Source organism: Schistocerca gregaria, chromosome 5 (assembly GCF_023897955.1).
Source record: "Schistocerca gregaria isolate iqSchGreg1 chromosome 5, iqSchGreg1.2, whole genome shotgun sequence".
NCBI lineage: Eukaryota > Metazoa > Arthropoda > Insecta > Orthoptera > Acrididae > Schistocerca > Schistocerca gregaria.
Window position 1 is genome coordinate 468,791,022 of NC_064924.1, and position 14,450 is coordinate 468,805,471.

General features: G+C 44.9%; 1 non-coding gene across 1 annotated transcript; it reads left to right on the top strand.

Moving 5' to 3' along the window:
* The first annotated feature begins 5,702 nt into the window (after positions 1-5,702).
* On the top strand, positions 5,703-5,778 carry Trnat-ugu (transfer RNA threonine (anticodon UGU)). The gene has a single exon. It is a non-coding gene; the product is annotated as a tRNA-Thr (tRNA).
* Positions 5,779-14,450: the final 8,672 nt, after the last annotated feature.

Below are 14,450 nucleotides of genomic sequence, written 5' to 3' on the forward strand. Positions count from 1 at the left end.
ATTTGTGAGTGCAGGTCACAGGTCACATATTCAAAGTCCGCTACACTACATTACCGAGGGCTCCACTGGCAGGGGCCAGGAGTCGACTCATTTCCACAACCGCGCGCGGGCGTTTTACCTATGGACGATGCGACACGCATGGATCGCGGCCAACAACAGCTTGATGGGAATGTTGCTTCATATCGTCGCGCCCCGAGATCTTCGACCACCGGTCGACGTGGGCCACATAGCGCCGTTTCTTTCCCACATTCGAGATTTCCTGGTCGAACTGAGCTACATGACCGACTATCTAACGGCGACGAGTGCGCCGTGCGCGAGAGACTACTACTGCATCTATCAAGCACTACAACCCCGTGATAATGTCGAATAACAACATCCGACCATCTGCTGGACCAGGGAGTTGCGAACCGTCCACGTCCCATACCTGCCCACGTATGCTCGTTCCTTGTGGTATGTGGTGTTGGGCGGCAAATTAGCCACACGCCAGCGCCTCCATTCCATCCATCTCACTGACGACCGTTTGTGCCCGCACTGCGCAGTCGTCTACTCGGACGCGCACCAGTTGACGTGCTGTGACGAGCGGCTGTTGCGATCTTATACAAAGCATGCTGGCGCACCTGTTGCGACGACAGCCAGAGTCTATCACGGCGGACGAACCCCTACGTCCAGATACTATTTACTTTCCCACTGCCAGAACGAACGCCGCCAACTGGCAGAAGGGCTTGGTGCTGTATTACATTTTGCAAGCCGCGCCCCTGACGAATACTCATGAGGCGTTCCGTCCCTATTCATTGCACAGAACACGACTATCGATTTATTTAGGGGCATTATTCGAGGATCCTCCTACCCATTGGGGCGCTCCGAGTGCTAGAAGGACACTGGAAGATGATTAAAAAAAAAAGTTGTTACCGTTCGCGCTTGGTAAGAACAACGTGTGAGAGGTGACAGTTCGACTCCTGCTGACATTTAGGTTTTAATCTACTTTTTCCCGACTGGCTGTATTATTTAATTTATGTGACATTTGAGAGGCAATATAATTAAAAAACGACGTGTATTTGCAAGACGTTTCAGTGAATGTCGTGTTACTTGACCACTTACTATTTTCAATTAAATTCAATTATTAGAACAATCACATTTAAAACAGTCGACAAGTAAATGAAGAAACACATGGAGTTTTCCTCAAAATGTATGTCTATCGTGATTTGCGAAACCCATTATACATATAATCTGGTAAAGTACTCGGAACTACTTTGCACCTCGATACTTCGAGCGGCAGACACAGAGACAGGCCTCATTTGGCAGTTAACCTACGTTGCGGTGAGACGTTGCTAATGAGCGAGAACAAATAGCATAGGTGCAAATTTTTTGAATATCACGGAATTTACATTTGTACGACAAAACTGAAGGTGGAGCCGAACCGTCGCCTTATACATTTTCATCTTAAAGAGCTCGAACGCAAACCACATTTTGTTGTTGTTGTTGGTCTCATTTTGTTTGTTATTGTTCGTTCTATTCGGTCAGGGCGGACGACATTTGATCAAGTTCATCGTTGATCCATTAATAGCTCTGAGCGGTACGGGACTTAACGCCTGAGGTCATCAGTCCCCTAGAACTTATAACTACTTAAACCTAAGTAATCTAAGGACATCACAGACATCCATTCCCCATTCAGGATTCAAACCTGAGTCCGTAGAGGTCAAGCGCGCCTAGAACCGCTCGGCCACACCGGCCAGCACCACTTGATCACCATGAACTATAATGTCTGCTCCCTATGGATAGATACATCAGTTACATAACACACGCGTAAAACTTCTCTTGTGAATTTCTCGGAATTGCCAGAGTAGTGCACCTTACCACTTGCACATTATGTTGTTTCACTGGCCTACTGAAGGAGTACAAAGTTAGAAGTAAATTCGTGATCCCAACGTCGTGGCCTCCCCTTGTAAGTTGTCAGTCTGTGAGACACTGTCTGCGGGCAGCTGTTTGTCGTCACGGCTGCGGCTACGCTGCCCTGCTGGTCGTGGACGCGCGCGTCAGCGGCGTGTTGACAGCGCCGCTCCACCGTTCGACCGCCGCCTTCGTCAGCAGCTCCGGGCACTCGGCACGCACACGCTTACTGGAGTTGCAGATTGCGCACATCCTCGGCTGTCCGTCGTAGACGACCAGTGCACGGTAGCAGGGCACATTTGTCAATTACGGAATGTGTTTCAGTGCATCAGTCTTGTTGTTGTTGTTGTGGTCTTCAGTCCTGAGACTGGTTTGATGCAGCTCTCCATGCTACTCTATCCTGTGCAAGCTCCTTCATCTCCCAGTACCTACTGCAACCTACATCCTTCTCAATCTGCTTAGTGTATTCATCTCTTGGTCTCCCTCTACGATTTTTAGCCTCCACGCTGCCCTCCAATACTAAATTGGTGATCCCTTGATGCCTCAGAACATGTCCTACCAACTGATCCCTTCTTCTAGTCAAGTTGTGCCACAAACTGCTCTTCTCACCAATCCTATTCAATACTTCCTCATTAGCTATGTGATCTACCCATCTAATCTTCAGCATTCTTCTGTAGCACCACATTTCGAAAGCTTCTATTCTCTTCTTGTCCAAACTATTTATCGTCCATATTACACTTCCATACATGGCTACACTCCTCACAAATACTTTCAGAAACGACTTCCTGACATTTAAAGCTATACTCGATGTTAAAAAATTTCTCTTCTTCACAAACGCTTTCCTTGTCATTGCCAGTCTACATTTTATATCCTCTCTACTTCGACCATCATCAGTTATTTTGCTCCCCAAATAGCAAAACTCCTTTACTACTTTAAGTGTTTCATTTCCTAATCTAATTCCCAAAGCATCACCCGACTTAGTTCGACTACACTCCATTATCCTCGTTTTGTTTTTGTTGATGTTGATCTTATATCCTCCTTTCAAGACACTATCCATTCCGTTCAACTGCTCTTCCAGGTCCTATGCTGTCTCTGACAGAATTACGATGTCATCGGCGAACTTCAAAGTTTTTATTTCTTCTCCATGGATTTTAATACCTACTCCGATTTTTTCTTTTGTTTCCTTTACTACTTGCTCAATATACATATTGAATAACATCGGGGAGAGACTACAACCCTGTCTCACTCCCTTCCCAACCACTGCTTCCCTTTCATGTCCCTCGACTCTTATAACTGCCATCTGGTATCTGTACAAATTGTAAATAGCCTTTCGCTCCCTGTATTTTACCTCTGCCGCCTTCAGAATTTGAAAGAGAGTATTCCAGTCAACATTGTCAAAAGCTGCCTCTAAGTCTACAAATGCTAGAAACGTAGGTTTGCCCTTCCTTAATCTAGCTTCTAAGATAAGTCGTAGGGTCAGTATTGCCTCACCTGTTCCAACATTTCTACGGAATCCAAACTGATCTTCCCCGAGGTCGGCTTTTACTAGTTTTTCCATCCGTCTGTAAGGAATTCGGGTTATTATTTTGCAGCTGTGACTTATTAAACTGATAGTTCGGTAATTTTCACATCTGTCAACACCTGCCTTCTTTGGGATTGAAATTATTATATTCTTCTTGAAGTCTGAGGGTATTTCGCCTGTCTCATACATCTTGCTCACCAGATGGTAGAGTTTTGTCACGACTGGCTCTCCCAAGGCCGTCAGCAGCTCCAATGGAATGTTGTCTACTCCGGGGGCCTTGTTTCGACTCAGATCTTTCAGTGCTCTGTCAAACTCTTCACGCAGTATCGTATCTCCCATTTCATCTTCATCTACATCCTCTTCCATTTCCATAATATTGTCCTCAAGTACATCGCCCTTGTATAGACCCTCTATATACACCTCCCACCTTTCTGCTTTCCCTTCTTTGCTTAGAACTGGGTGTCCATCTGAGCTCTTGATGTTCATACAAGTGTTTTTTATCTCCCAAGGTCTCTTTAATTTTGCTGTAGGCAGTATCTATCTTACCCCTAGTGAGATAAGCCTCTAAATCCTTACATTTGTCCTCTAACCATCCCTGCTTAGCCATTTTGCACTTCCTGTCGATCTCATTTTTGAGACATCTGTATTCCTTTTTGCCTGCTTCATTTAATGCATTTTTATATTTTGTCCTTTATTTCCAATATTTCTTCTGTTACCCAATGATTTCGACTAGCCCTCGTCTTTTTACCTACTTGATCCTCTGCTGCCTTCACAACTTCATCCCTCAATGCTACCCATTCTTATCCTACTGTACTTCTTTCCCCCATTCCTGTCAATTGCTCCCTTATGCTCTGCCTTAAACTCAGTACAACCTCTGGTTCTTTTAGTTTATCCATGTCCCATCTCCTTAAATTCCCACCTTTTTGCAGTTTCTTCAGTTTTAATCTACAGGTCATAACCAATAGATTGTGGTCAGAGTCCACATCTGCCCCTGGAAATGTCTTACAATTTAAAACCTGGTTCCTAAATCTCTGTCTTACCATTATATAATCTATCTGAAATCTGTCAGTATCTCCAGGCTTCTTCCATGTATACAGCCTTTTTTTATGATTCTTGAAGCAAGTGTTACCTATGATTAAGTTGTGCTCTGTGCAAAATTCTACCAGGCGGGTTCCTCTTTCATTTCTTTGCCCCAGTCTATATTTACCTACTACGTTTCCTTCTCTCCCTTTTCCTACTACCGAATTCCAGTCACCCATGACTATTAAATTTTCATCTCCCTTCACTATCCGAATAATTTCTTTTATTTGATCACAGATTTCTTCAATTTCTTCGTCATCTGCGCCGGCCGCGGTGGTCTCGCGGTTCTGGGCACTCAGTCCGGAACCGCGCGACTGCTACGGTCTCAGGCCCGAATCCTACCTCTGGCATGGATGTGTGTGATGTCCTTAGGTTAGGTAGTTTTAAGTAGTTCTAAGTTCTAGGGGACTGATGACCACAGATGATAAGTCCCATAGTGCTCAGAGCCCTCGTCATCTGCAGAGCTAGTTGGCATATAAACTTGTACTACTGTAGTAGGTGTGGGCTTCGTATCTATCTTGGCCACAATCATGCGTTCACTATGCTGTTTGAAGTAGCTTACCCGCATTCCCATTTTCCTATTCATTATTAAACCTCCTCCTTCATTATCCCTATTTGATTTTGTGTTTATAACCCTGTAGTCACCTGACCAGAAGTCTTGTTCCTCCTGCCACCGAACTTCACTAATTCCCACTATATCTAACTTTAACCTATCCATTACCCTTCTTAAATTTTCTAACCTACCTGCCCGATTAAGGGATCTGACATTCCACGCTCCGATCCGTAGAACGCCAGTTAACATGCCTAATTTGTTCGGCACATCTCTCTTCATAAACTGGAATTGCTCTATCATATTCACTTCGAACTTACATGATATCACGGGATTTAAAAAAGAGAGTTTGAATGCTCTTATGGTTTGAAACTGTAGTGCAGCACCCGTTACCTGATCTGATATGGATATGGTGCCAAGCGAAACAACAGACACCACATCCATATCAGATATAGCTGAAAATATCGGCCTTGACCTTCTTCTTCTTTGCGGATGCACACATATTCCTCGAACTCTTACGGGACTTGGTAACGATGTCTTCCACGAGTAGTGAGTGTGTTGGGGTGGGACACTACGAATGTAGTGTGTAGACATACTAGGTGAGAATGTGGGTCTCGCGGGAGGCGTACACGAGATAGTCCCTGCAGTCGCACTATCCTCTGTGCCCTCGGTGGCTCAGATGGATAGAGCATCTGCCATGTAAGCAGGAGGATCCCGGGTTCGAGTCCCGGTCGGGGCACATTTTCACCTGTCACCGTTTGTATATATCAACGCCCGTGAGCAGCTGCCGGTATTAATATAATTCTAATTTCGTCACCTGATCGGTGGAAGTTCAGCCCCCTCTCTACTGCGAAGTCGATCCGACAGGCAACGCTGCAGGTTTTGATCAGAGCAGGAATTCCGCAACTTAGATCTGTGGCGGACCTGTTTCTGCAACTGTCCCGAACTACATCGGTATCGCCCTGTTTCTGCAAGACGCGAATATCGAGTTGTAAGTCAGACGCAAAGTATCCAGCGTTAGAAGATGTGGTATATGCACTGTGTTGCATGTATGAATGTACAAAGTGTACAATGAAGCGTGACTGGCATTAATGTCACTTCCAGTCCCTGTGCTGTACATACCATATTACATACCAAGCCTATAATTACTCACTTCTCTCAGAAAAAGAAGTTCAAATATGTGTGAAATCTAATGGGACTTAACTGCTAAGATCATCAGTTCCTAAGCTTATACACTACTTAACCTAAATTATCCTAAGGACAAACACACACACACCCATGCCCGAGGGAAGACTCGAACCTCCGCTGGGACCAGCCGCACAGTCCATGACTGCAGCGCCGTAGACCGCTCGGCTAATCCCGCGCGGCCTCCCACTACTCTCACTAAACGATTTACGTCAAAGGCCAGTAAATAAATAAAAAAAGTTATCTGAACGACACTTATACTTCCGTTAGCATATGTAAATTTCTTAGTCCCTCCTGTCTCGTCAATTACTCGATCGAAAATTCCAACAAATAATTGTCTTTGCATTTAATGGCAAGCCAGTCTCGGCCTACATTTCAGGCAAATAATTCCCCCCCTCCCCCCCCCCCCCCCCCCCCCCCACGCTCTCGGCGAGAGTTTCTACTGCTTACCTTCGTGTTTATCAAATCCTACCCAGGATATAAGTAAGAGGTCATTCAATAACTCTGTTAATCTATGTCAAGCCGAACACTTGCTTGCACAAAGACCAGAGGTGGGCCAACGCGTTACTGATTGCACAGTTTGTGAAACTCTTTCTCTCGAATAAATCACCCAGTTTTTCTAAAGTTGTACATTTTCGTGCCATTCCGATAATTCCCTCATCATCGTGCATTTTTTTTTCTTTAACAAAATCAACTGCTGGCCCCTGGGGCCGAGCAGTTCTAGGCGCTTCAGTCTGGCACCGCGCGACCGCTAGGTACGTAGGTTCAAATCCTCCCTCGGACATGGATTTGTGTGATGTCTTTAGGTTAGTTAGGTTTAAGTAGTTCTAAGTTCTAGGGGACTGATGAACTCAGATGTTAAGTCCCACAATGCTCAGACCCATTTCAACCTTCTGAAAAACAACTGTGCAATAGCCAAATACTCAACGAACGATACAGCAAAATTGCATTCTGCAGTGCACACCCCAGGGTTAGCTCTTCGAGCGATATTGCGGAGCTACTCAAGCACGACTCGAGACCCGTCCACATAATTTTCCTTCCGCCAGTGCCTCATCTCCTACCTTCCAAACTTCACCAAAGCTCTCGCACGTAGCTTGGTAGAAAAGCACTCCATGAAGCAAGTAAGGAAGCAATATCATGCCTGGACAGCTCGGTAAGATAAGGTTGCGGGTTCGAACACCTATTCAACTCAAGTTTTAAAACAACACACACTTCGATGCAGAGTCAAAGAGTCATTCGCTAAATGGGATTACTTGGAAGAAAGGCGACTTAATTCTCGAGAACCTTTACTCGGGAAAGATTACGCGAGAATTCAGCAGCCACCATTGCGTACTTCGCGTAGAGAGCAGGCGGACAGGTTAAGACTATAACCCCTGGAAAAGCATCTAGCCAGATAATTTTTGCTCGCTCAGTAGGCGAGTTGATCAGGATAGAAAATCCGTAACACTCGTACGAAGCACCATCCACCACGCCTGTACAGTCTCTTGCGGAGTGTAGATCCCATCTGTCCAAAAAGGTCCTAGACTGATTTTATTGCTGGTGAACAAGCGATGTCAGTGCGGTAGCTACCATGAGAACTTGAACTAACAAATGTGAATTCAAGCAGTCAGTTGTGAGCAGCCAGTACTATGTCGAGAACGTGCGATCACAGTGTGCCAATGCTGTTGTGTCACAAATTCCAGTGGAACAGCATCTCTAAAAGAAGTGTTCCAGATGTTCTCCAGAATGTTTTGAAGAAGAGAAAAGTGTGCGCAAAATCTACCGCGCACATCTTGACTCCCGAACAAATAAACGACATATAGACGCCTGACGCAACTTGATTGCAATTAAAAAAACGCGGACATTTCTTGGTTGCAGAAGTTGTCACGGCGGACGAGACTTGGTGTTACCGACATGAATTTACCACAAAGCGACAAAGCCCAGAATAGATCTCGGATGGTTCACCAAGACTAAAGAAGGTGGGAAAGTGAAACAGAGTTGAACAACTTCCCAAATGACTTTCTCTCACGGTTTTGCATGGTTGTATAAGCGTTCTGCGCATTGTACTAAAATGGGCAGAGGTTATGTAGAATATCTGAAGCATTAAAACAAGCATCTGAACGATTCCGATATTTTTTATTGATCCAGTCTCGATAATTTTTTTAGCTGGAGGGGCTATCGATGTAAGTGTCTCCCTTAGGGTTGGCTGTTCTCATGATCTTGAGCTGATATGTCTGTTGTTTTATTTAATCATGAAGCTAATCCAGTTAGCTGACTCAGCAATGTTTTGTTCTAAAAATTCGTGCAGCAAGTCCATCAGTTGTTCTAAAAATACTTAACTTTTCATATAACTGGTTAGTCGAACATACTTTCCCTCATTAAGAAATTGCTTTTCCTTGTATCTAGCACAGTATATGCTTTAACTTGCAATGATATTAGCCCACCACTCGCCATTAGAGCAAGCGGTACGATCAGAAATATAAATGAATGAAGGATCGTTTACAGAAGTATCTTGTAATTTTTTTCTGGCTTCTGAACGATCTCGGTAGTGAAATTGTGCATTCTGTGCTGGAGCTGACACTGTAACACAGATGATTAACGCCGGACAGTATGGCCGAGCGGTTCAAGGCGCTTAAGTCTGGAACCGCGCGACCGCTACGGTCGCAGGTTCGAATCCTGCCTCGGGAATGGATGTGTGTGATGTCCTTAGATTAGTTAGGTTTAAGTAGTTCTAAGTTCTAGGGAACTGATGGCCTCAGAACTTAAGTCCCATAGTGCTCACAGCCATTTGAACTATTTTCAGGATTACCGTGCTAGTCTCTCACTGGAAAGACACAAATAGAAAGATGCTTACCTTAAGTTGCAGGTACGTTTAAAACTAATTAAAGCTGAGATTTCCAACCATAATAAAGCTCAAGTTCACTGCTTACAAATTTGAGCGCACTATCCATCTATAGTGACTTTCAAGGCGACTCACTATATCTTCATATTATAAATTAAAGTTCCCCGTCACATTTTTCTGTCTGTATGCGGAACCTAATCTCCGGAAATACTGTAAGGATTGTGATACGGTTTCCGCTAATGGATGGACTACTTCAGGGGGAAAGTTTTTTTGTATGTAATTCATGTAAGTCCTCCGGTCGTAGGTACTCACAAGGGAAATTCCCCATCACATCCCCCCCCCCCCCCCTCCCTCAGATTTAGTGGTAAACTGACCCATTGGATAGCCCGTCAAAAACTGAACTCAGACCAAGCTTGAAAATAGGAAGAAGGTGTACTGAACTGTCGAAAACAGAAGCAACAGCGCAAGATTAACATGTGCATCTTTCAATGAGGGCGTCGCGGTTATGCGGTCACTTATTGGACTACGAATAGAGAGACCTAGGTTCAAATCTCCCTTATGCCCCCCCCCCCCCCTTTTCTTTTTTCACAAAATTATGAACTGCGCGTCCGCTCATTTAGGCGTCTCTTCGGTGTATTCAACTTTGTGTAATCGTCCGTTTACAAAAGCGACGTGTAACGAAGGGGCCTCCAGACGTATGTACCTTCTTATTTGTTCTACACAAGTACCACATGTTAGGCCTCTTGCGTTCCGTTTAGGAAGTTTTGACTCTTGAATTTCTTCGTTGTAACCTGTTTCATACCTGTTTATTTGTTGTTTTCATTTTTGTGAGAGGTTTATTAGGCATTTCGCCTGCTCTCACTATTCATCACATTTACCTGTGACGATGAGTATTCTTACCAAAAGCCTCATATTATATAGCCAATGTATAATGTGTCAACTGTCAAGACTGCAGAAGGAGAACAGACACCTCAATGACTGGACGGACAATTCATTAAAAAAATAAAAAGGGGGGGGGGGGGGCACGAGGGAGGTTTGAACCCGGATATCCCGCTCTGCAGTCCAATTCCGGGATCACATAACGACGACGCCGTGGTTCTTACGAGTCGCTCGAAGGTGCACATGTTAAGCTTGGAGAGTTCACTGTTTGTATTTTGCTTCTTTTTACACAGTTCAGAACACGTTTTGATTGTTTTCATGCTTGGCTGTGTTCAGTGCTTGACACGCTCTCCACTGAGCCATTTTAACATTAAATCTGGGGGGGGGGGGGAAGGGGGGGGGGAAGGGGGGGGGGGAAGGGAAGTTTCCTTTGTCGCTGCTACGCGCGCGAAATCAGGGTGGTTCAATGTCGCCCCTAAACCTCCGATTTTGCACAGTGTGACTGAAGCTGCAAATCCATCTAAATCATGTACGCAGATGCTGAGGTAAGAAGTGCGTTTCATAGTTGTTTGGCCACGGTGAGTTCGAATATTTGCACCATTTTAAGGAACAATGTGCTACTTGAGACGAGGCTACTTAGATGCAAACAGTCAATGAGTTGAAAATTCCCAGAAAATTAAAACTGTGTCGGCACCGTCACTCGAACCTACAAACTTCGCGGACAATCCTGTTAAGCAGCTGAGAGTGTTGCCTACAAAAGCCAAGGCTCCGAGTTGGAGTCGCAGTAAGGTACCAAGTTTTAATCTGCCAGGAATTTTTATACTAGACCAGACTCCGATGCAGACTAATTCTTTCTGGAAGTGAACAGGCTGTATTACACAAACACGTTGTTCCTGAAATAAAAGGTCTGTGAGAGTAGATCACGCAATACAACGATCAACTGTAATCGCTCTCTTTTTTATTCATTTCCTTCTCTTAAGTGTTTTATTGATCGTAAAACATCTGTTACGTAATCGTAGAAAATAGAGTACCTGCTCTGATGTGATGTTACACTAGTGTTGTCACTGCAACGTTTACATAACAACGTTAGCTCAGCGGAAGCCAATGGCTTTAAGCGCAGTACCCGCGCAGGTGACGTAAACTGCTGTGACCCGGCTTGGGAGTTATCGGGGTGACCCTGACACCGACTGAGTACTTTTTTCTGAGGGCAGGCCCTCTCGATGCTGTATTGAGACACATTTTGACTCAGTTGTAGACTGCAGATAACTCTCCACTTCGGCAGGGTGCATCTGTTACACAACAAACTTTACTTTCCATGTAGCGTCATTTTGTCACATTGTCTGTCTCATAACAAACTGAATAATTAGAACATGGCTGCACTTCAGCCACGGCTTCAGAATAGCAGATGAATAAGACAGCCAACCAACTGCAATAAATGATGGTTTTAGATTAATCTTAACTATGGTTTCAACGGATTTAAACGTGTCTTTTTCAGAAGGACAAAAAACAAAATTCACATTCGCAAACAGTCACTAAAGCTATCTAAAATCTCTACACGAAATGTGTCGGCAACGACCTGTACATCCAGTTGTAAAAGTTAAGGCTCCTAAAAACAAGGGCTTGTCACATCATTTAAGTCAATCATATAAACTGCGAGACCATGTTAAGAGCTACGTGCTAATCTGAAGTTTGTTTCTTGTCTTAATAAGGAAGACGAGTTTCAATCCGGTGAAACCAAGTTTAAGGTTAATTGAGAACCACGATTTATTGCGACTGGTTGGCTGCCTTATTTACCCGCAATTCTAACTGAGTAGTGTTTGTGTTGTTGTTGGCGGTGAGGATTATGGTGGTGACAGAACACAGAAAGAGGGGAAACTTGCTGGCGCCATATGGCCTATTTCTGTCCACTAGCACGAATGGCAGCTCAATATCTCTATCCTATGGACGATTCAACTCAACCCTTTCACATCATCTCAGTCTTTGCGAGTGTGCAGATGTCGGGAATTTAATCCATGATCTTAGTAGGCGTTCTGGCATAAGTCGCGTTTCTAACAAAAGTCCGGGTCGGTTCCCTTTGGCCTGAGGGCAGCCGCACAATCGCGCGTTAACAAACTGGCCCGTCAGTTTACCTTCCATCACGAATGTGGGCGCTCTCAGCACAGATTACAGAGGGCGGCAATCAGTCTTCCTTTTCTTGCAGGTTTTATTTGGCAAACCCATATTTCGGCTAGTGCCTAGCTATTATCAAAATGGTTCAAATGGCTGTGAGCACTCTGGGACCCAACTTCTGAGGTCATCAGTCCCATAGAACTTAGAACTAGTTAAAACTAACTAACCTTAGGACATCACACACATCCATGCCCGAGGCAGGATTCGAACCCACGAACGCAGCGGTCGCGCGGTTCCAGACTGTAGCGCCTAGAACCGCTCGGCCACCCCGGCCGGCCTTAGCCTTTATCAATGCACTATTTTCTAGTCTCAGTGCGTGCCACTTCTGGCGTCAGTCACAGTTCTTTGAACACGTGCGTATTCAAAGAACTGTAAATGACACCTGAACAACAGGAAACTAACATGCATTGAGACTAGAAAGGATTTCGTTCTGTGTATAGTGCAATGATAATGGGTAGGCGCTAGCCGAAGTCTGGATTTGCCAAATAAAACCTACAAAAAAAGGACAACTGATTGCTACGCTCTGTAATTTATAGACTGGCCAATTGTGAAGGGTTGCAAATAAACTGACACAAACTTTAACCCTCAGTCAATAAAAGCTACATGGTTAGCACACATGTGCCAGAGTTAACTTCACCGATCACAGTAGTTTCCGGTTGAGGCAAACTTGGCACGACATGACGAATAGGGTGAGCCTGTGCAAGCACGCCGCCTCACGAAAACTGAAGCACCCGGAAGGCATGGTCGGATGTCTAAGTAACTTCGTACATGTAAAGACCATCGGAGGGTATGTAAATTATTCTCTGACAGGCATAACGGCCACCAGAGAGTATTTGTGTTGTTCATGGTTAATGTTGTCACCATGTCTTAAACTGTAAATAAAGAGCTTGAACAGCACAAAAAAATGGTTCAAGTGGCTCTGAGCACTATGGGACTTAACATCTGTGGTCATCAGTCCCCTAGAACTAAGAACTACTTAAACCTGACTAACCTAAGGACATCACACACATCCATGCCCGAGGCAGGATTCGAACCTGCGACCGTAGCAATCGCGCGGTTCCGGACTGCGCGCCTAGAACCGCTAGACCACCACGGCCGTCACCAAATGTTGAGTAATGTCTCTGAAGGGGATTCCACGTACTCGTATGAGACAGCATTATCAGCACCTGACAGAGTTTGAAATTAGCCTCTTTGTGGGTTTCCATTTGGATGACTATTCGAGTCGTGCAATATCCAGATATGTAGGCCATTTGGGTGACAGTGACCTGACATTCGACTGCATGGAGACGCAAAGGCAGGGATACTCGTCTTCAAGTCTTCAACGTTCCGGTCGACCACGTCAGACGATTATAAAAGGGGGAGGGCGCCATACAGTGCACCAGGCACTTCGTAACCCCTTCACAACTGACGTTCGATAACAAGATTACCTGCAACATTCTGTGACATCCCACGCCATTGGTCGGAGACTAGGAGCAGCCCGATTAGAGAATTACCGTCTCTTGCGTAGGCTACAGCTGACACCAAAACACAAATGGCTGCTTTTGGAGTGGTACTGCGCGCGGGAGGGAATGACTGCGGATGAAGGACGTCGCATTGTGTTCAGCAACGAATCGCGGTTCTGCACTACCTCGGATGACCGTCGTCGGTGAGGATGGCTGTGACAAAGGGAGAGGCCCCATGCTTCCAATATTTTGGAATAGCACTCCTGGTATCTTTGTGTACGAAGCCATAGGGTATGAGGCTGGTAGCGACTGAGGGAATCTGACGATACAACGGTAGGTACTGACACAATCGCTTCCGTTTAGAGTTCGGTATGTAACAGGATCCGCCGAGACACGTGGATCTGTTCTACTTTGCTGGTGATCTGCTTCATTCTAGTGTTATCACACGATGGTAGCCAAAATTCACCTAGAGCATCAGTGACACGAAGAGCCCTGCATTTCCAGGCGGTTATCCACAATTGCCTCGTCTATTCTCCTTCACGGCAGAGGCATGTTACCAATCAACAAACTTCACAGTAGCGAAAGAGAAGCCTAAAGGCGAATCAAGATCTGTTTATGCAGGAGATGTAAATCTCCGCCTACCCACGGCAACAATGAACTATATACCACAGCTGTATCTTGAAAAAGTCTTTATTCTTTATTAAGCTTATCCATCACGGAAATTTTAGCACCAGTGACTGAATGTAAATAAAACTGCAACGAGTCACTTTTTTTGAATAATAAACGGTTTTCGAATCTTTTCAGGTTTATCTTCAGATAGTTTGTGGAATTTACATCGTTGTTTCTAGCATAATGGTGCTTGATGGCTCTGCGACAAGAAAATGGAACACACTTTAACGTATCACCATTACTACT